Raw genomic sequence first — 21,614 nt, 5'->3', positions numbered from 1 at the left:
TTGAAGGTGGAGTCGCAGGTAGATAAGAGTGGTCAAAAAGGCATTTGGCACATCAGCCTTCACCAGTCAGAGTATTGAGTATAGAAGCTGGACGGTCATGTTGCAGTTGTACAAGACGTTGGTGAGGCTGTATTTTTTTATTTCTGGGCACCATGTTACAGGAAAGATGTTGTCAAGCTGGAAAGGATAGAAGGAAGATTTACAAGGATGTTGCGAGGGCTAGAGGATTTGAGCTGAACAATGGGGTTAGGTTAGGTAAGGGGGAGGTACAGCGAGACCTGGGCGTCCTTGTACACCGGTCACTGAAAGTTGGCTTACAGGTGCAGTAGGCAGTGAAGAAAGCTAATGGAATGCTGGCCTTCATAACAAGAGGATTTCAGTATAGGAGTAAAGAGGTTCTTCTGCAGTTGTATAGGGCTCTGGTGAGACCACATCTAGAGTATTGTGTACAGTTTTGGTCTCCTAATTTGAGGAAGGACATCCTTGTGATTGAGGCAGTGCAGCGTAGGTTCACGAGATTGATCCCTGGGTTGGCGGGACTGTCATATGAGGAAAGATTGAAAAGACTAGGCTTGTATTCACTGGGGTTTAGTAGGATAAGGGGGATCTTATAGAAACATATACAATTATAAAAGGACTGTACAAGCTAGATGCAGGAAAAATGTTCCCAATGTTGGGCGAGTCCAGAACCAGGGGCCACAGACTTAGAATAAAGGGGAGGTCATTTAAGACTGAGGTGAAAAAAACTTTTTCACCCAGAGAGTTGTGAATTTATGGAATTCCCTGCCACAGAGGGCAGTGGAGGCCAAATCACTGGATGGATTTAAGAGTTAGATAGAGCTCTAGGGGCAAGTGGAGTCAAGGGATATGGGGAGAAGGCAGGCACGGGTTATTGATAGGGGACGCTCAGCCATGATCACAATGAGTGGCGGTGTTGGCTCGAAGGGCCGAATGGCCTCTTCCTGCACCTATTTGCTATGTTTCTATGAGCTTTAGGGAAAGGTTGAGTAAACTGGGACTCTATTCCTTGTAACGCAGGAGGATGAGGGGTGATCTTATTGAGGTGTATAAAATCATGAGAGGAATAGATTGGGTAGACGCATAGTCTCTTGCCCAGAGTAGGCAAATCGAGGACCAGAGGACATAGGTTTAAGATGAAGGGGAAATGATTTAATAGGAATCTAAGGGGTAACATTTTCACACAAAGGGCGGTAGGTGTATGGAACAAGCAGCCAGACGAGGTAGTTGATGCACGGACCATCCCAACAATTAAGAAACAGCTAGACATTTACATGGATAGGACAGGTTTGGAGGCGTCGCGTGCACAACGCGAGGCTCTGCGTCTCCGTAGTTTTTGTAATTTAGTTATTTTTCTGTTAATAATTACCTTAGTTTTCGCCCGGAGCACCCGAGCGAAGACTCTGTACGGCCGTCAGGAGCTATTAGAGCTCGGCCGTCTCTGCGTAACGAGCCCCAGAAGCGACTTTCAACTGCCGCCGGAGATCGCCAGGACACCGTGGTCTAGCGGGCCAGCTTCCCCGACAGGAAGTGCCCGGAGGCGGCGCAGGTACCGCAAACAAAGACGTGGGAAGCGGGGAGGACATCGAGCTAGGCTGAAATTAAATCCTCACCAGCCAGCTCTGCCCAGCATTTTCCTCGCGAATGTCCGGTCCCTGGTGAGTAAAATCGACGAACTAAGGCTGCGGATCACCACACACAGAAGGATCGCCGACTGCAACGCCATGGTCTTCACTGAAACATGGCTCAACGATAACATCCCGGACAACGCCATCGAGCTGGAGGGGCGCACTGTCTTCAGGGCCGACAGATCAGTGGAGGACTCCGGTAAGACCAAGGGCGGCGGACTGTGCATTTATGTGAATAACACATGGTGCACGGACGTTGTTAGGATTGGTAGTCACTGCTCTGCTGGCCTGGAATACCTGATGTTAAAGTGCAGGCCCTTCTATTTGCCCAGAGAATTCACATCGACTGTTATCACTGCAGTCTATGTACCACCGGACGCTAATGCCAGGCTAGCAATGGAAGAGCTGCAAGCTGCTATCAGCAAACATCTATCTGCTCACCCTGAGGGGGCATTTATTGTTGCGGGTGATTTCAACCACTCCGACCTTAAAACTGTACTCCCCAGGTTCCATCAGCATGTTTCCTGCCCAACCAGAGGAAACAATATTCTGGACTTAGTTTACACTAATATTACTGAAGCCTACAAAGCCCTCCCCCTCCCCCACCTTGGTCAGTCTGACCACCTCTCTCTGTTCCTGCTCCCCAAATACACACCTCTGATCAGACGTGTGAAACCTACCACGAGGACAGTGAAGGTCTGGCCTGAGGGGGCTGTCTCTGTTTTACAGCAGCAGTTTCAGCAGACAGACTGGAGTCTGTTTGCTACCCAGTCCACCTTCAATTCACAAGTGGACATCAACTCATACACCTCAACAGTTATGGACTATATAAAATTCTGCACCGATAATGTCACTACCCACAAAGAAATAAAGACCTTCCCTAACCAGAAGCCGTGGATGAGCAGGGAGGTCAGACTCCTACTGAAGGCTCGTGATGCCGCTTTCAGATCTGGTGACGCTGAGGGATACAGCTCATCCAGGGCCAATCTGAAAATGGGAATTAGGAATGCCAAACTCAATCACAAACGGCGGATTGAGGAGCACTTCCAAAACAACTCTGACCCCAGGCGCATGTGGCAAGGAATCAAATCCCTTGCCGATTACCAGAAAGTTAACACCCCTCCCCCAGACAACGCCACCCTTCCTGACGAGCTAAACCATTTCTATGCTCGCTTTGACCGGGATAACAAAACCCCAGCCATCAAAGTTGCTCCACCCCCAAATGAACAACCCCTCAGTCTCTCCACCACTGCTGTACAAGATGCACTGAGCAAGGTGAATGAGCGCAAAGCTGCTGGCCCCGATGGCATCCCTGGCCGGGTGCTTAGGGCATGTGCTGGACAACTATCCCCAGTCTTTACCGATATTTTCAATCTCTCACTGGCCCAGGGTGTTGTCCCCACTTGCCTCAAGACATCAACCATCGTGCCAGTGCCCAAACAGTCAGCCACAGGGAGCCTCAACGATTTCCGCCCAGTGGCACTCACCCCTGTCATTGCTAAGTGCTTTGAGCGGCTGATCTTGGCTCACCTCAAAGCCAGCCTCCCCCCCACACTGGACCCCCATCAGTTTGCCTACCGGGCCAACAGGTCTACAGAGGACGCCATATCGGCGGCCCTACACTCTGCCCTGACCCACCTGGACAACAACAACTCCTACATCAGGTTGCTGTTCATTGATTTCAGCTCCGCCTTTAACACTGTCATCCCCGCCAGCTTGATCACCAAACTCAGCGGGCTTGGCATCTACACCTCCCTCTGCAACTGGACACTGGATTTCCTCACCAACAGACCACAGTCTGTTAGGGTCAACAACCTCACCTCCTCCACTATAACACTGAACACCGGCGTGCCACAGGGCTGTGTGCTCAGCCCTCTCCTCTACTCCCTCTTCACCCACGACTGCATCCCTAAGTACGGATCCAACGCCATCATTAAGTTTGCTGACGACACCACGGTGGTAGGACTGATTAGTGACAACGATGAGTCAGCCTACAGAGAGGAGGTCCAGCACCTGACAACCTGGTGTGCCAACAATAACCTCGTCCTCAACTCCAAGAAGACGAAGGAAATTATTGTCGACTTCAGGAAGGTCAGAGGGGGCAGACATACCCCCATCCATATAAACGGGACTGAGGTGGAGCGCGTCTCCAGCTACAAATTCCTCGGGGTACACATCTCGGAGGATTTGTCCTGGTCCCTCAACACCTCCAAGCTGATCAAAAAGGCACAGCAGCGCCTTTACTTCCTGAGGAGGCTCAAGAAAGCCCACCTGTCCCCCCAGATCCTGACCAACTTCTACCGCTGTACTATCGAGAGCATCCTGACCACCTGCTTCACGGTATGGTACAGCAGCTGCACTGTTGCGGACAGGAAGGCACTACAACGGGTGATGAAAACCGCGCAGCACATCATCGGTGCCCCGCTCCCTGCCATGGATGCCCTCCACCGAAAACGGTGTCTGAAACGGGCTGGGAAGATCATTAAAGACCCCTCCCACCCCAACAGGGAGGCGGTACAGGAGCCTCAGGTCTCGTACCAGTAGGATGAGGAACAGCTTCTACAATTATACCGTCGCATTGCTGAACTCGGAGTCCCGCCGATAGATTCCTCCGGTCCCTCCGTCCCCATTGTTTAATTATTCTGTATTTTTGATGATTCTGTATCCTCTTTTTTTTTAAATTTCTATATTGCACTACTACTACGGACTGACGCAAAACTGCATTTCGTTGTACCCATACTCAGTATTTGTGCAATGACATTAAAGTTGAATTGAATTGAATATGGACCCAACGTGGGCAGGCGAGACTAGTGTATCTGGGACATGTTGGCCGGTGTGGGCAAGTTGGGCCAATGGTCCTGTTTCCACACTGTATTATTCAATGACTCCACCTTTCATGTTCACTCTGCTCCAGCCCTTTATTATTTTCTAATTGTTTTCTCACTAGAAAGTAAGTAAGTACATTTTATTTATATAGCACGTTTAAATCAACTCGCGTTGAAATCAAAGTGCTTCACATAAAAGAAATAATTAAGTTTCCGGACATCCATAGGAAAATTAAAAAAAGAAAAATGACACAACACATTATAGAATTCAACATGAACGTCCCCCCACAACAGAATCAAAATTTTCCACTGTGGGGAAAGGCACCAGAAATTTCAGTCCTCCTCCTCTGTGATCACCCAAGGTTGGGGCCTATTTGTGGCCTCCGCAGCCAGTCCGATATTTTCTGGCCCTCTTGCCACGAAGATGGAGCTCCGGCATCGGGTGAACACTCCTCAGCAGCTTGGAAATGTCTGGAGCGGCCGCTTCCTCCCCAGAGACCGCTCCCGAAGTCCTCAGGCCGCGCTGGCTGGAGCTCCGACTTTGGCGATCTCGGATCCCAGGCTCTGCGGTGTTTTAAATCCAGCGCCGCCCGCAGCTGGACGCCCGCAGCCACAGCTCTTCGGATGTTGGAGTCGGCGGTCACAGCACTCCAGAGCTTACCGCACGGCGACCGGGTAAGGCATCGCCTGCTCCGTGATGGTGTCCAGCGCTGTGCCGCCGCCGACGCTGTAGTCCCGGCCGGTCCCGACAGGAAAGGCCGCTCCAATCCGATGGTAGGCTGCGAGGAAGGGGCGAAGAAGCAGCTCGGGGGGAAGCCGTCTCTCCGACCAGGTAGGGACTAGGAAATAAAGTTTCCCCTTTCCCCTCCCCCACCCACCACATAATAGACCTCCAACTAACATTTTGTTTTTTAACAGGAATAAAAGTAAAAATAAAAAGGGTGAAAGGACGGACTGCAGGCAGACACTAGATCGTTCTCGTATTATAACTTTCCATTCCTTACCAATGTTTTGATACAACTTTCACCATACCATTCAGGAAGCATGGTGGAGTACATGCCCCAAACTGCATCATGGTGCAGAAGTGGAAATGGTTGAGAGTTACAAGTTCCTTGGCCTTAATATTACCAATAATCTGTCGTGGACCAACCACATTGATGCAACAGCCAAGAATGCACACTGACATCTCTACTTGCTGAAAAATTTCGACAGCTCAAGTGACTCTTACAAACTTGCAACAGATGCACCATAGAAAGCATACTGTCAGGTTGCCTCACAGCTTGGTTTGGGAACAGCTTAGCCTCACAAGTAGAATAGAAAACACACTATCGCAACAGTCTACAATTTGAAAGATCACTGTTATGAACGATCCCTGAGCCTTGCATTGCAGGGCAATAAAATGCGCTGCCGCTCCATACCTTTCTCAACAGTATAAACTGATAATTCTGCATCACATTTAAAACCTACAGGAATCATGGCAATAAAAACCCACAGAAATTAAAAGTACACATAAAGTGTGCCAAATATTGCCAACGTTGTTGTAATTAGTTTCTTGGGATTAAAAGTCTGATGCATCACTTTAATTTAAATCTATTAAGCTTGTGTTCCATTTTATAAATCTAGATTTTAAAAGTTCAACTGTTTCCAAAAACAAAAGGCCAATTTTTCAATTTTTTCCCCAAATACATTTCAGAACATTACACAAGGCTAAAAATCTCCCTCCCATTTCACAAATTTCCGAACATTTCTGTGAAGGAATTTCTTTAGTCAAAGGGGAGTGAATCTGTGGAATTCATTGGATTGGCCAAATCAATGGATTGTTTTAAAGGCGGAGATTAACACATTCTCAATTAGTAAGGGTGTCAGGGGGGAGATGGGGCGAAGTGAGGAGAATGGGGTTGAGAGGGAAAGATAGATCAGCCATGATTGAATGGCGGAGTAGACTTGATGGGCCGAATGGCCTAACTGCTCCTAGAATTTATGAACCCAACCAGCTATCTCATTCCATACAGAGGTATTGGAAACGCGGTGCTGTTTCTGGGGCATCAGTGAGCAGCCATTGTTTCCGCTCTGCAACAGCAAGGGGAGTGCCGTGGAAATGCAGGCACAAGAAACTGCAGATGCCAGAAACTGGAACAAAAACAAAAACAAACTGCTGGAGGAAATGAGCAAGTCAGCCGGACTGATTTTGGAGCATCGACCCGAAACAGCTAATTGCCTTCACAGATGCTGCTTTATCCGTCTAGTTCCTCCGGCAGTTAGATTTGAACGGGTCAATTCTTCCAAACATTAACTGTCCTTATACACTTATATGTAAAACATGTCGTGTGGGCCAAGCTGCCAGCAGTCCAAATGAAGATTGAATTCACGTAAGGTCAGCCACGCTCGGCTGACACAACAAACAAGCAAATATACTATGTTTAAGATACTATGATCTTTGCATTCCAGTCTGCACGTAACCCTTGTTTGTTTTTGTACCTTCCGAAGCGTCCACCAGGGACTTCTATGCTGGAAGGAAGTTGGGCATTTTTTTAATACTGGACAATTTTTACATTAATCAAGCCACCTACAAAACCCACACGATATCTCTTTCCTTTGGAGTTGAATACGTTTGTTCTGTACCTTCTGCGTGACAGGATTGCAGTCTCAGCAGCAGCAGCAGCGTGAGGGTAACACTCCCAACCTGCGCCGCCCGAGCTGGGCTGCGGAGCGGAGACAGTCCCCCTGCCCGCGCTTCCAGGCTCCAGAGCGCAGCGAGCCCGGCGGCCGCGGTAGCGGGCGGGTCGATGCAGGCAGGGCACCGCCTTCAGCCCGCGAACAACCCGCCGCAGCCCCGCGCTGAGAGCGGGCTCTCCTCGGCCAAGGACCGGCGTCCTTTCCTCAGCTGCCGGGGCCGCTCCCGCGACACTGCCTGCGAGCAGAAGGAAGCGACTGCCACGTTGGTTTCACTTTCGCTGTAGCGGGGCTGGATGCGGCGCTTCAGTGTCATTCAGGCGGCGCCGCTCAATGTCTTGCTGTGCATGTACGCGAGGCTCCAAGTCAGGAATATTTTTTTTTAACGTAAGTTTCAGTGGCCCTGCTATCATTAATTTAATTTATGTTCCTGATTTTGTTCAAAGGGGGAAAAAAAATAATAGTTTTTGATCCGGTAGGATGAATTCCCCAAAACCCATATGTTGCCTTAATCCTCAGCTCATTGGACGCAAGCGGCGTGAGGCGTCGGTCGGTCGGTCTCCTCGTTTCCCGGCATGAGATATGTCGTCTCCCTGACTTTCTGACTGGCGGGCTGTTCGGAATTGCCCTCAATTCCTGGCGATTGCATTAGACATCAGAGGGGAGCACAAAGCAAGGGAGTTCCTGGACTGAAAACTGTACTTGAGATGACTGCGACCTGCTTTGGGAGATTCCCTTGCCGTCCGGAGGACCTAGAACTGGCATTACATCTTCCCAGTTGCTGGTTCAGATCGTTAGGCAGTGGAAGCACCGGAGTGAGCTCAGTACATTTTCAAGAATCTACTGCTTGCAACACAGATTGGAGGCCAGTGTTCATAGGTTTAGCCAGATGAGGAACAAAGTGTATCAGAGCCCGGCACTGCTAGAAGGGGATAAGGAGGATATCAGAAATGCCAGATGATTTGGAGGGAGTGATGGAGGAGTTCAGGAGATTGTGAGGATGGCAAGTATGAAACATAGAAAATAGGTGCAGGAGTAGGCCATTCGGCCCTTCGAGCCAGCACCACCATTCAATATGATCATGGCTGATCATCCTAAATCAGTACCCCGTTCCTGCTTTCTCCCCATACCCCTTGATTCCACTAGCCCTAAGAGCTATATCTAACTCTCTCTTGAAAACATCTGGTGAATTGGCCCCCACTACCATCTGTGGCAGAGAATTCCACATATTTCCAGTAGAGGAAGTACAACGGGATCTGGGAGTTCTTGTACATCAGTCTATGAAAGTAAGCATGCAGGTACAGCAGGCAGTGAAGAAAGCAAATGGCATATTGGCCTTTATAACAAGAGGAATCGAATAAAGGAGCAAAGAAGTCCTTCTGCAGTTGTACACAGCCCTAGTGAGACCACACCTGGAGTATTGTGTGCAGTTTTGGTCCCCTAATTTGAGGAAGGACATTCTTGCTATTGAGGGAGTGCAGCGCAGGTTTACAAGATTAATTCCCGGGATGGCGGGACTGTCGTATGCTGAGAGAATGGAGCAGCTGGGCTTGTACTCTCTGGAGTTTAGAAGGATGAGAGGGATCTCATTGAAACATATAAGATTGTTAAGGGTTTGGACACGATAGAGGCAGGAAACATGTTCCCGATGTTGGGGGAGTCCAGAACCTAGGGCCACAGTTTAAGAATTAGCAGTAAGCCATTTAGGACGGAGACGAGGAAACACTTTTTCTCACAGAGAGTTGTGAGTGTGGAATTCGCTGCCTCGGAGGGCGGTGGAGGCAGGTTCTCTGGATGCTTTCAAGAGAGAGCTAGATAGGGCTCTTAAAAATAGCAGAATCAGGGAATATGGGGAGAAGGCAGGAACGGGGTACTGATTGGGGATGATCAGCCATGATCACATTCAATGGCGGTGCTGGCTCGAAGGGCCGAATGGCCTACTCCTGCACCTATTGTCTATTGTCTGGGTATGGATGTGATTGGGTGTTTTGATATATGTCTACTTACAAAATAGGTAAACTAGCACATAATAGATGTAGAAAGATGGCTCCACACACACTCGTGTTCGGATCAAAAGCAGGAATGATTTATTTCCAAGTCAAAGGTCACTGACTGATTTACTGAGCATGTGCGAGAATGTGTACAGCTCATACGCATAAATTACATGGATATTGTCACATTGGGGTTGCTTGGAGGATTAGCAGGAAGACTAGATTGTTGCAGGATTGCCCAATGATGGATACTCTGGGTCAACGTGGTTCCTTTATTTGTTATATGGGTTAACAGGTCATTTTGGGCACTATTCAGCTGATATTAGGAACAAATGGGCCCAGATATGTCCGGTTGAATTTTGGGCTGGAAATGTTCGTTACTCTTGTGCCAGTTCAAAATAAAAACTGTTTTTCAATTGTGTGATTAGGCAACACAGCTTTAGCATTTCCAAACCAAAGGCAACACAGCTTTAGCATTTCCAAACCAAAGGAAACCCAGCTTAAGCATTTCCAAACCAAAGGCAACACAGCTTTAGCATTTCCAAACTATATTTTCAACACACATTAAGGGCACTGACAGGTCAGTAAAACCACTCATAGTTTAGTTGACATGTGTTCAGTGTTATTCACAGCTCTGAGAGACGTGACCCTCTCGCTCCCCCATCTTGCAGAGACTGACTGCGGCACTCAACACTTCTGGGTTTTATAGTCCCTCCGGAAGGGGCGTGGCCTTCAGGAGAGAGAACCTCAACATTTTTTAAACACTAATAACTTTTATTTTTCATCGATGGGAAAAATCCTCGTCCTGCGCAGCGGAGGGGGACTCTGAGTAAGATGGCCAAAAATCACAGCCGTAAGTGGCAGTGTTTTTTCTAAAATCAATATACAGAACAGGAAGTGGTCAAGATCAGACTTTTAGTAATATAGATGGTGACTTGCAGTGGTTTGCAAAAATCCTGTTTACTGAACTATGTTACTAAAGGATGAATTTCAATGGAAAAGTGAATAAGACCAGTCAACAGGGCACCTGCCATTTTTCCCAAAAGTAGAGGAATTCCAGTAATTAATACCTTTGTTTATATTTATCCCTAAAAAGGGAAGCTTAAGCATGTTTTAACCACTAACATCCCACCTGAAATGAACTGTTTTTATTCTAACTCACCATGCTTAAGCTAGAAAAGGATCACATTCATACATATCAAGTCAACTAAATGATAGAGAATAAAATCACAAAAATAAAGGTCATAAAGACACTGCGTATTTAAATATCTAAACATCTGGTCTCAACCCGAAACGTCACCCATTCCTTCTCTCCAGAGATGCTTTAAGAAGAGCACTGGGGAATCTCAGGCACACCTGTGTGTTTCTTTCATGGCACATAATTTCCCAGCAGCTGTTGATATTTGTTAGTATTTGTCTTGGGGGACAGCCCACATAGCACAATGCCTTTACGACGGAACTAAGCTTGATAAAAAACACTGAATTTCCCCAGCCTGCCTGGCAAAAATGTATTTGCTAAGGAGATGGATAACACTCTCTTGCAATCTATTCAATAACTGAATGGATTGCAAGCACAAAATAAATGTAGCAACATTGTAGCCATTATGTGGCTGTAGGACTAAAGATAATAGATTTCATACCAGGTGGTATCCAAAACATATTTCTTCAACGTCAGAGCCACAAGTGGCATGAAAGTTGCATGAAAATATCCATATGACTTGCAATTAAAGCTAACAATCCATTAGCCTTCCTAAACAGCTGTATGTTTTTCTTTGGTGACCCCCCGATCCATTTGAACCACTTATGTTGTTTAAATAATAATTTTCAGTTTAATTCTTATTTCCAATGGATAACCTTATAGTGAGAAACATGTTTGAAAACAAAGTGATCTTCATTGGCAGATACAGAGTCAGACACTCGCACGCTGAGAGTGAACACTAACTGAGTCTCTGCAGTTGCTCATGATGTCATTTACCCGCCAACCGCAGTCACGTGCCCGATCCAGTTCTACTAACGAGGGTTTGATCTGTCACTGGCCTAACCACCAGATGGCGCTACATGACCCCCCCAGAACCCGAGTAACAAAAACGAACAGGCAGACGAACGAGGCGCTGCCCTCTCACATCAACCAGCAGAGATTGAGCCCGGTGGAAATCAGCGCCCAGCGACGGTTGGGAGACATTAGCAACGGTAAATGGCAGGAGCCGAAGATGAGAGGGACCGTGCGAACTCCATAGTCTGGATGGAGCTCCATTAACCGTGGTCAGGAAAGGTCCCCGCTTACCAGAACGAGTGTCGAGTCCCGACGGAGGGCAAAACGCTGACCTCTGCGCCCGTGTCGACGAGGAAGCATCGCCATGAATGACGGTCCCAGGCGTAGAGGCAATGTTTCAGTCCGACTGCAGCAGCCACTACTGGCGGCTGGCCGAGGCGTTTCCCAGAAACATGCAGGGTGAGCGGCATCGATGGGCCTCCGAACCCCAGCGCTGATGATAGGCAGGAACTGGCCGCTGGGCCCGCCGAGGCCCCACCGACACCGTATCGATACCAGCTGTTTGGCCTGCGACAGATCGTCAGCCTGTTCAGCCAGCTGCATGGGATCGTTGAAGTTCTCACCCGCAAGTAGTCAGATGTCCTTGGGCATCTGCTTCAGGAAAGTGTGCTCAAAAAAGAGACAGGGCTGATGACCATCCATCAAAGTGAGCATCTCGCTCATTAACACGGACGGCTTGTGATCACCGATACCCCCCATGTGCATGAGCCTCGCCGCCAGTTCGCGGTGGCTGAGGCCAAAGGTACGCAGGAGGAGCTCCTTGAGGCCCTCGTACTTGTCGGCAGCTGCCTGCTGGCGCAGGAAATGTGCAGGGCGACTGGCTGTGTCCTGATCCAGTGCGTCGACCACATAATAATACTTTGTGTCATCGGCCGTAATGCGTCGAACATGGAACTGGGCCTCAGTCTGCTGGAACCACATCTGTGACTGCAATGTCCAGAACACGGGCAGCTTGAGAGAAACGGCATTCTGTTGAGCCGGGATGTCGGCTGCTTCGGGTTGCTGAGGTAGGTTGTCGGCTGCGTGCATCGTGAGAATCCAAAAGAACCGTTTTGGATAATTCGGGTCACCAATATAGTGAGAGACAGGTTTGAGAACAAAGTGATCTTCATTGGCAGATATAGTCAGACACTTGCGTGCTGAGAGTGAGCACTAACCGAGTCCTTGCCGTTCCAGTTGGGCACACCCGTGACTCATTACGTCATCTTCCCGCCAAACACAGTCACCAACACAAACACAGTTCCAGTTCTACTAACGAGGGTTTAATCTATCAAGTCAAGTCAAGTTTATTTGTCACATACACATACGAGATGTGCATTGAAATGAAAGTGGCAATGCTCGCGGACTTTTGAGCAAAAGACATACAACCAAACAATCAAACAAACTATAAAGACAATCATAACACACATATACCTTTACATAATAAATAATGGAAGGAAATACTTTCAATAGAGTTAGTCCCTGGTGAGATAGGCGTTTACAGTCCGAATGGCCTCTGGGAAGAAACTCCTTCTCAACCTCTCCGTTCTCACAGCATGGCAACGGAGGCGTTTGCCTGACCGTAGCAGCTGGAACAGTCCGTTGCAGGGGTGGAAGGGGTCTCTCATGATATTGTTGGCTCTGGAGTTGCACCTCCTGATGTATAGTTCCTGCAGGGGGGCAAGTGAAGTTCCCATAGTGCGTTCGGCCGAACGCACTACTCTCTGCAGAGCCTTCTTGTCCTTGGCAGAGCAATTCCCAAACCAGATGGTAATGTTCCCGGACAAGATGCTTTCCACCGCCGCTGCGTAGAAGCACTGGAGGATCCTCGGAGACACTCTGAATTTCTTCAATTGCCTGAGGTGGTAAAGGCGCTGCCTTGCTTTACTCACGAGTGCTGAGGCGTGTGATGCCCATGTCATATCCTCGGAGATGTGGACTCCCAGATATTTAAAACAGTTCACCCTATCCACAGGATCCCCATTTATCCTCAATGGAGTGTACGTCCTCGGATGATGTGCCCTCCTAAAGTCCATGATCAGCTCCTTCGTTTTTTTGATGTTCAAGAGGAGGCTGTTATCCTGGCACCAGAGTGCTAGACCAGCCACCTCCTCCCGGTAGGCCTTCTCGTCGTTGTCTGAGATCAGGCCCACCACCAGTGTCATCAGCAAACTTAATTATTGAGTTGGAGCTGAACCTAGCCACACAGTCATGTGTGTACAGGGAGTACAATAGTGGGCTGAGGATGCAACCCTGGGGCGAGTTAGTGGGAGAGCTGGGTTTGGAGTGAATGTGGAGCAGCTTGGGTTGAAGATTGGCCGGCGCATTTCTGATGGAAGCTCTGTTCTCACGACTGAATTAATGGCAATTCAATGGGCTCTATGGTGGATTGAGGAAGCCAGTTTTAGTGAAGTCATTATCTGTTCTGATTCTGCAGCTGCTCTTGAAACTTTAAGAGTAGGGGAATCTAAAGCTCGTCCTGACATTCTAAATGAAATCATGAGTGTGTTTTCTAGAATTGGGTTTGCGTGTAACATCACTTTTTGCTGGGTTCCCGGGCATGCTGGGGTGAGGGGGAATGAGCAGGTGGACCTCATAGCAAAGGAGAGTTTAAGAAGAGAAATAGATATCCATGTATTATTGGGGAGTGGAACTGAGAGAAATAATTAAAGAGGGCTTAACAAAAGAATGGCAGAGAGGATGGGAAATGGAAGTCAGGGGTAGACACTACTTTTCTATACAATCTGAAGTTGGGAAAATATGTTTCTGTACATCTCTGTCCCGTAGGGACTCAGTTAAACTGTGTAGATTGAGGTTGGGACACTGTGGGTTAAATTACTATTTGTGCATTGTAGGGAAACATGTTTCTGGCTTGTGTGAATGTGCGAGTAATGAGACAGTTAAGCACGTTTTCCTAGAATGTAAAAAGTACAGGGTAGAAAGAGAAGTATTGTTTGTTAGACGGACAGGACTTGGAGTTGAGGCTTTTTCTGTTTCATCTTTGTTTGGACACAGTGAGAAACATCAACTGATATCCAGGGCTGTTCTTCAATTCCTGCAAGTTACAGGACTGTATGTAAGGATTTAGTTCAAACTTTGACCTGTGGAGGGCAGTAATACGCTTAGCAGCATCTACACTGCCGGAATCCTACAAGAAGAAGCACCCTGGGGTGATCCTGTGCTCAGGGTGAGGGACTTCGATGTATTCCCTCCCATCTTGACTACCTGGGGCCTGGCGTTGAGAAAGTCCAGGACCCAGGCACACAGGGAGGTGTTGAGCCCCAATTCCATTAGCTTCCCGGCCAGTCTGGTGGGGACTATCGTGTTGAAGGCTGAACTGTAGTCTACGAACAGCATCCTCACGTAGCCCCCCTTCTGGCTGTCCAGATGGGAAAGAGCAGTGTGCAAGACCTGGGAGACCGCATCGTCCTTGGATCTGTTCGGACGGTATGCGAACTGCAACGGGTCCATGTTCCGAGGGAGGAAGGCGCAGATGTGTTTCTTCACCAGCCTCTCAAAGCATTTCATGACTACCGAGGTAAGGGCCACCGGACGGTTCATTCAGACAGGCTGGGGAAGCATTTTTTGGTACCGGTACAATGATGGATTTTTTGAAGCAGGCAGGGACCACGGACTTGTCCAGGGAGAGGTTGAATAATGTAGTGAGCACTGGAGCTAGCTGCGTAGCACAGGTCTAACCACCAGATGGCGCCACAACCTCATCTTTACCCACGTTGTAACCTATTATGTTCCTTTGTAAGCACTTTGAGTCCTCATAACTTTCTATTTTCTGCATCATCCACAATACCAATACAGGTTATGAATACATGAAACCCCAGCACTGATTCCTGTGGTATCCCACCAGATATTGATTGTTGATTTGAAAACTACCCATATCTCCTATTTCTAGTCTGTTAGCTACTTGCCTAATCACGCTGATATACACTTCCCACCCATCCCCACCCCCTCATTCTGTATGCTCTTGGCAATGATCGTTGGTGTTTATTTGTCTAACTTCCCCATTGATTACTGTGGCAAGACGCTAATAGTAGCAGGTCCTCTCAAAGGTGATTACGTGCATAAATGTTGGTACCATTTAAAGTGCTGAGTTAAGATGAATGAAGTGAACCAATCTCAGCCATCGAAAACCATGTGGATGGGGATAGTAAATCTCCAAATGCTCCCTTGATAAGTTTAGAATTAATTTCATTTAAAAAATAACTTGTTTGGGGTAACTAATTGTGGTTTAAATCTCCCAAACAGCTTTGGAACATTGTTGAATTGTGATTCACTTTCTAAGGATACAAATTGATATTAAGATGTTGTGACAGGTGGGAATTTGTGAGTGTAAAATCAGCAATAAAATCCTTCCCTGCTTGCTTCCATTATTGTAGAAATTAACAGCAACGTCTAGAATTGTGCAGTTGCTCAGTAAATGCAGAAATTCAGTGGTTGTTAGTATCCACAGGATGTGCTGTTGCACTCTTTACAGCTGCATTCAATGCAGTATCAGTGATCTGGCATTGACTTTATAGAAATCACCATAAAATCTATTCCATATCAGTGATTTCAAAATGTATATCCAACTATGGTTAGAGGGGACAACTATACTCAAGCAGCATTCATGTTAAAGACAGTTCAGTGCAGCACAGGACTAAGCCCTTTGGGCAAAAGGGCCTGTCCCACATGCGACACACACACATGCGACACACACACACACACACGCACGGAAAGCGGGGGAACGCTGCCTGAAATGTACACGGTGCTAATCCAAGGCCATACCCGCGATGACCAGGAAGGTTAAAGACTAGCACAGTGTACGGTTGGTCCTTTAAAAGAGCAGGGGGGAGGAGAAGGGGGTGGGGGGAGGAGAAGGGGGGGGGGGGGGGGGGAGAAGGAGTGGAGACACTTTTAGGAATCTAGACAATTTTAATAAGCCAGAGATACACAGCTGTGCAGGTTGGTGGGCATTTAACATTACCGGTTGGTTTTCCTTGGTGCTGAAAACTCATGCTTACGTTTTTTTTTCCCCCAATGAGCCAATTAAAATGCCCGATCAGCAAAGGAGATTACCTACGGCTACCTCGACTACCTACAACGACATGGTGACCCCACTACCACTGCACTACGACTTCAAAAATATCGATTTTCTCCATGCCGACCACTTTTTCGTCGCAGAAAAATGTTCAACATGTTGAACATTTTTCCACGACCAAACTGAGGCCGCGAGTAGTAACTACTATTCAGGAACTCCTCTTGACCATGAAGGAGACTTACCAGAGACCACCTACGACCATGTGTCGACCATGCTGCGAGCTTGTGGCAAGCGCGGCGTCTCCTAAACTCGCCAATAAAGTCGCCTTAGAGGAACAGGCCCTTAATCTGTGCCGAAGATGATGCCAGGTTAAACTAATCTCCTTTGCCTGCTTGTGATCTACATCCCACCATTCCCTGCATATTAGTTTAATTTAGAGATACAGCATGGAAACAGGCCCTTCAGCCCACTGAGACCCTGCTGACCAACGATCATCCGTACATTAGTTCTACCCTACACACTAGGGACAATTTTTAGAAGCTGATTAACCAACAAACACACACGTCTTTGAAATGTGGGAGGAAACCGGGGCACCCGCAGAAAAACCGCGTGGTCACAGAGAACGTGCTAACTCCGTACAGACGGCACCTGTAGTCAGGATCCAACCCAGGTCTCAGGCACTGTGAGGCAGCAACTCTACCGCTGCGCCACTGTGCCACTTTATCCATGAGCCTACCTAAAAACCTCTTAATCGGCATGATCCTTGACTTCCTTACCAGTAGATTGGTAACATTTCCTACTCAATGACCATTGACACTGGTCTATCTCATGACTGTGTGCAAAGCCCCCAGCTCTTTAGTGTTTACACCATGATTGTATAGATAAGGACAGCTCCAATGCTATCTACAAATTTACCAATGACACCATTGTTGTTGTCAAGTTATGGGTGGGTGGGTCAGCATACAGAAGCGACGTAGAACACCTGGTTGAGTGGTGATGCAACAATAACTTCTCACTCGGCATCAACTAAATCAAGGAACTATTCATTTACATTGAAAGTGAAAGTTGTGAATCACACACCAGCTTTCATTGGAGGGCCTGGCAGGTTAGTGGTGGAGTGAATTCGCTGCTTCAAATTCCTGCTCATCAACATCTTGGCTGACTTGTCCTGACCTCAGCATGTAGATGTGACCATGAAGGCAGCATGCAAGCACCTCTACTTTCTTGGAATTTCAGAGAGATATGGCATGTCACACAGACCTCAACACAACAAACTTCTGCAGATGCTCTGTAGAAAATATCCTGACTGGTTGTCTCAGTAAGGCAGCATCTGTCATTTCGGATCCCCACCATCCAGTCCACGCCCTCTTTTTACTGCAACCATTGGGCAAGAAGTACAAAAGCCACACCACCAGGTTCATGAACAGCTACTTTCCCCACAGCCATCAGGTTCTCAAACGGACGCATACCAACATAGTATTTTTCATTCCAAATTATGCAAGTCATTTGTCAATGTATTATTTATGAAAAAGTGTTTTATGTGTTTGTGTGTCTGTGATATTGCTGCAAGCAAGATTTTCATTGTGCTGGTATCTCACCTTACATACAAATATGACAACAAACTCACCTTGACTTTGCCATTGGTACACACAATTGCTGGGGAAACTCAGCGGGTGCAGCAGCATCTATGGAGCGAAGGAAATAGGCGACGTTTCGGGCCGAAACCCTTCTTCAGACTGATGTGGGGTGGGGAAAGAAAGAAGGAAAAGGGGAGGAGGAGGAGGAGCCCGAGGGCGGTCGGATGGGAGGGTGGGAGGAGACAGCTAGAGGGTTAAGGAAGGGGAGGAGACAGCAAGGGCTAGCCAAATTGTGAGAATTCAATGTTAATGCCATAAGGACGCAAGGACCCCAGACGGAATATGAGGTGCTGTTCCTCCAATTTCCGCTGTTGCTCACTCTGGCAATGGAGGAGACCCAGGACAGAGAGGTCGGATTGGGAATGGGAGGGGGAGTTGAAGTGCTGAGCCACCGGGAGGTCAGGTAGGTTATTGCGGACTGAGCGGAGGTGTTCGGCGAAACGATCGCCCAACCTACGCTTGGTCTCACCGATGTAAATGAGCTGACATCTAGAGCAGCGGATGCAGTAGATGAGGTTGGAGGAGATACAGGTGAACCTTTGTCGCACCTGGAACGACTGCTTGGGACCTTGAATGGAGTCGATGGGGGAGGTGAAGGGACAGGTGTTGCATTTCTTGCGGTTGCAACGGAAAGTGCCCGGGGAGGGGGTGGTGCGGGAGGGAAGGGAAGAATTGACAAGGGAGTTGCGGAGGGAGCGGTCTTTGCGGAATACAGACATAGGGGGAGATGGGAAGATGTGGCGAGTGGTGGGGTCACGTTGGAGGTGGCGGAAATGGCAGAGGATTATGTGTTGTATTTGCCGGCTGGTGGGGTGAAAGGTGAGGACCAGAGGGACTCTGCCCTTGTTGCGTGTGCGGGGATGGGGAGAGAGAGCAGTGTTACGGGGTATGGATGAGACCCTGGTGTGAGCCTCATCTATGGTGGCGGAGGGGAATCCCCGTTCCCTGAAGAACGAGGACATTTCCGATGCCCTGGTATGAAATGTCTCGTCCTGGGAACAGATGCGGCGTAGGCGGAGGAATTGGGAGTAGGGGATGGAGTCTTTACAGGGGGCAGGGTGGGAAGACGTGTAGTCCAGATAGCCATGTGAGTCAGTGGGTTTGTAATGTATGTCGGTCAGGAGTCTGTCCCCTGCGATGGAGATGGTGAGGTCAAGGAATGGTAGGGAAGTGTCGGAAATCGTCCAGGTGTATTGGAGTGCCGGATGGAAGTTGGTGGTGAAGTGTATGAAGTCAGTCAGTTGTGTGTGGGTGCAGGAGGTGGCACCAAAGCAGTCGTCAATGTAGCGGAGGTAGAGGTCGGGGATGGGGCCCTGGTACGCCTCGAACAAGGATTGTTCAACGTACCCGACAAAGAGGCAGGCGTAGCTGGGGCCCATGCGTGTGCCCATAGCTACGCCTTGTGTTTGGAGGAAATGGGAGGAGTCAAATGTAAAGTTATTGAGACTGCATCCGCTGCTCTAGATGTCAGCTCATTTACATCGGTGAGACCAAGCGTAGGTTGGGCGATCGTTTCGCCGAACACCTCCGCTCAGTCCGCAATAACCTACCTGACCTCCCGGTGGCTCAGCACTTCAACTCCCCCTCCCATTCCCAATCCGACCTCTCTGTCCTGGGTCTCCTCCATTGCCAGAGTGAGCAACAGCGGAAATTGGAGGAACAGCACCTCATATTCCGTCTGGGGTCCTTGCGTCCTTATGGCATTAACATTGAATTCTCCCAATTTGGCTAGCCCTTGCTGTCTCCTCCCCTTCCTTAACCCTCTAGCTGTCTCCTCCCACCCTCCCATCCGCCCGCCCTCGGGCTCCTCCTCCCCTTTTCCTTCTTTCTTTCCCCACCCCACATCAGTCTGAAGAAGGGTTTCGGCCCGAAACGTCGCTTATTTCCTTCGCTCCATAGATGCTGCTGCACCCGCTGAGTTTCCCCAGCAATTGTGTGTACCTTCGATATTCCAGCATCTGCAGTTCCCTTTTGAACACTTTGACTTTGCCATTATTGTTTGCAGGTATATATAATTAACTTGGAAGAGAAGGTAGGTGGTAGTCAGTTCACGGATAACATGAACATTGATGGAGTTTTACATAGCACAGTAGGTTATCTAATGATGCAATGGGACATTGATCAGTTAAATATTGGGTTCTGAAAATGGCAGATGGAATTTAATCCAAACCAGTGTGAAGTGACTCACTTTAACAAGTCACATTCTTGTGGGACATATAGAGTAAGTGGCAGGGACCTTAGGATGTTGATGGACAAAGGAACCTTGAGTGCAAGTCCACAGTTCCCTGAAAGTGCCAACGGAGTTGAATAGGGTAAAGAAGGCAGTATGAATGAATGAATACATTTATTGGCCAAGTATTCACATACAAGGAATTTGCCTTGGTGCTCCGTCCGCAAGTGAGGAATGACACATAAAACATTAATAATAAAACATTGTGATTAAACATGTGAATTAAATAAAACACCAAAGCAAAAGGAGGCTACAGATTTTTGGTTGTTGAGTAGAGCTACTACTCGTGGAAAAAAGGCAGTTTTTATGTCTGGCTGTGGCAGCTTTGACAATCTGGAGTCACCTTCCAGAGGGAAGTGTTTCAAAGAGTTTGTGGCCAGGGTGAGAGGGGTCAGAGATGATCTTACCCACTCGCTTCCTGGCCCTTGCAGTGTACAGTTCGTCAATGGAGGGAAGGTTGCAGCCAATAACCTTCTCAGCTGATCGGACGATTCGTTGCAGCCTCCGGATGTCGTGCTTTGTGGCTGAGCCAAACCAGACCATGATGGAGAAGGTGAGGACAGACTTTACGATGGCCGTATAGAATTGGACCATTGTTGCCTATGGCAGATTGTGCTTCCTCAGCTGCCGCAGGAAGTACATCCTCTGTTGAGCCTTTTTGACTGGAGTCGATAGTGGCCCTCCATTTAAGGTCCTTGGAGATGATGGTTCCCAGGAATTTAAAAGACTCCACAGATGTGACTGTGGTGTTGTTGATGGTGAGTGGGGTGAGGGGAAGTGGAGCTCTCCTAAAGTCGACAATCAATTCCACTGTCTTAAGACCATTGAGCTCCAGGTTGTTGCGATGGCACCAGGTACTGATATAACTTCATAACCCAAGGCTTTGAGTATGAAAGATAGCAAATGTTGGCATTTTGGGTTGAGATGTTTCTTCAAGGTCTGAAGAAGGGTCCGACCCAAAAGATTGCCTATCCATGTTCTCTCAAGATGATGCCTGACCCGCTGAGTTACTCCAGCATTTTGCGACTTTTTTTGGTATAAATCAACATCTACTGTTCCTTGTTATTACATTGAGTGCAAGAGTAATGTTATGTTGTAGTAGTACAAAACATTGTGTACAATTCTGGTTCCCACTTCAGGAACAGTGTGGTAGCAATCGAGAGAGTGCAGAAGAGTTTCGACAGGATGTTGCCTGGAAAGGAGAGCTGCAGTTAAAAGGAGAGATTGAATAAACTGAAATTGTTCTCCCTGTAAAATTATTTTATAAACCTTAGATTTATAATGTCATTAAAAGGCATAGATAGATGGGTGTTCTGAATTTTATTTATCCCTAGGGCAGGGGAGGCAAGAACTTGAGGAAGGGTTCTGAAGAAGGGTTTTTGCCCGAAACGTTGCCTTTTTCATTCGCTCCATAGATGCTGCTGCACCCGCTGAGTTTCTCCAGCTTTTTTGTGAAGAACTTGAGGACGCAGGTTTAATATGGACAGAAGAAATTTAAAGGAGATCTGTGGAGTAAGGTTTTCACACAGAGGGTGATTGTCATCT

The 21,614-nt window shown here is 47.9% G+C and overlaps 1 protein-coding gene across 3 annotated transcripts in view; it reads right to left on the bottom strand.

The window, feature by feature from the left end:
• Positions 1-7,930, bottom strand: part of LOC116990615 (ubiquitin thioesterase otulin-like) — a 45,581-nt gene extending 37,651 nt beyond the window's left edge. The window contains exon 1 of one of the 3 annotated variants that reach the window (XM_033048497.1): positions 7,094-7,930. The gene's annotated coding sequence lies outside the window, so the exon portion shown is untranslated. The remainder of the gene's footprint in view (positions 1-7,093) is intronic. The other 2 variants (XM_033048489.1, XM_033048479.1) reach the window with 2 other exon arrangements.
• Between the last annotated feature and the right edge of the window lie 13,684 nt (positions 7,931-21,614).

The sequence above is a fragment of the Amblyraja radiata genome, chromosome 2 (assembly GCF_010909765.2).
Source record: "Amblyraja radiata isolate CabotCenter1 chromosome 2, sAmbRad1.1.pri, whole genome shotgun sequence".
NCBI lineage: Eukaryota > Metazoa > Chordata > Chondrichthyes > Rajiformes > Rajidae > Amblyraja > Amblyraja radiata.
The sequence above is the reverse complement of the archived record's forward strand: the minus strand, read 5'-3'. Positions and strand labels throughout refer to the sequence as shown.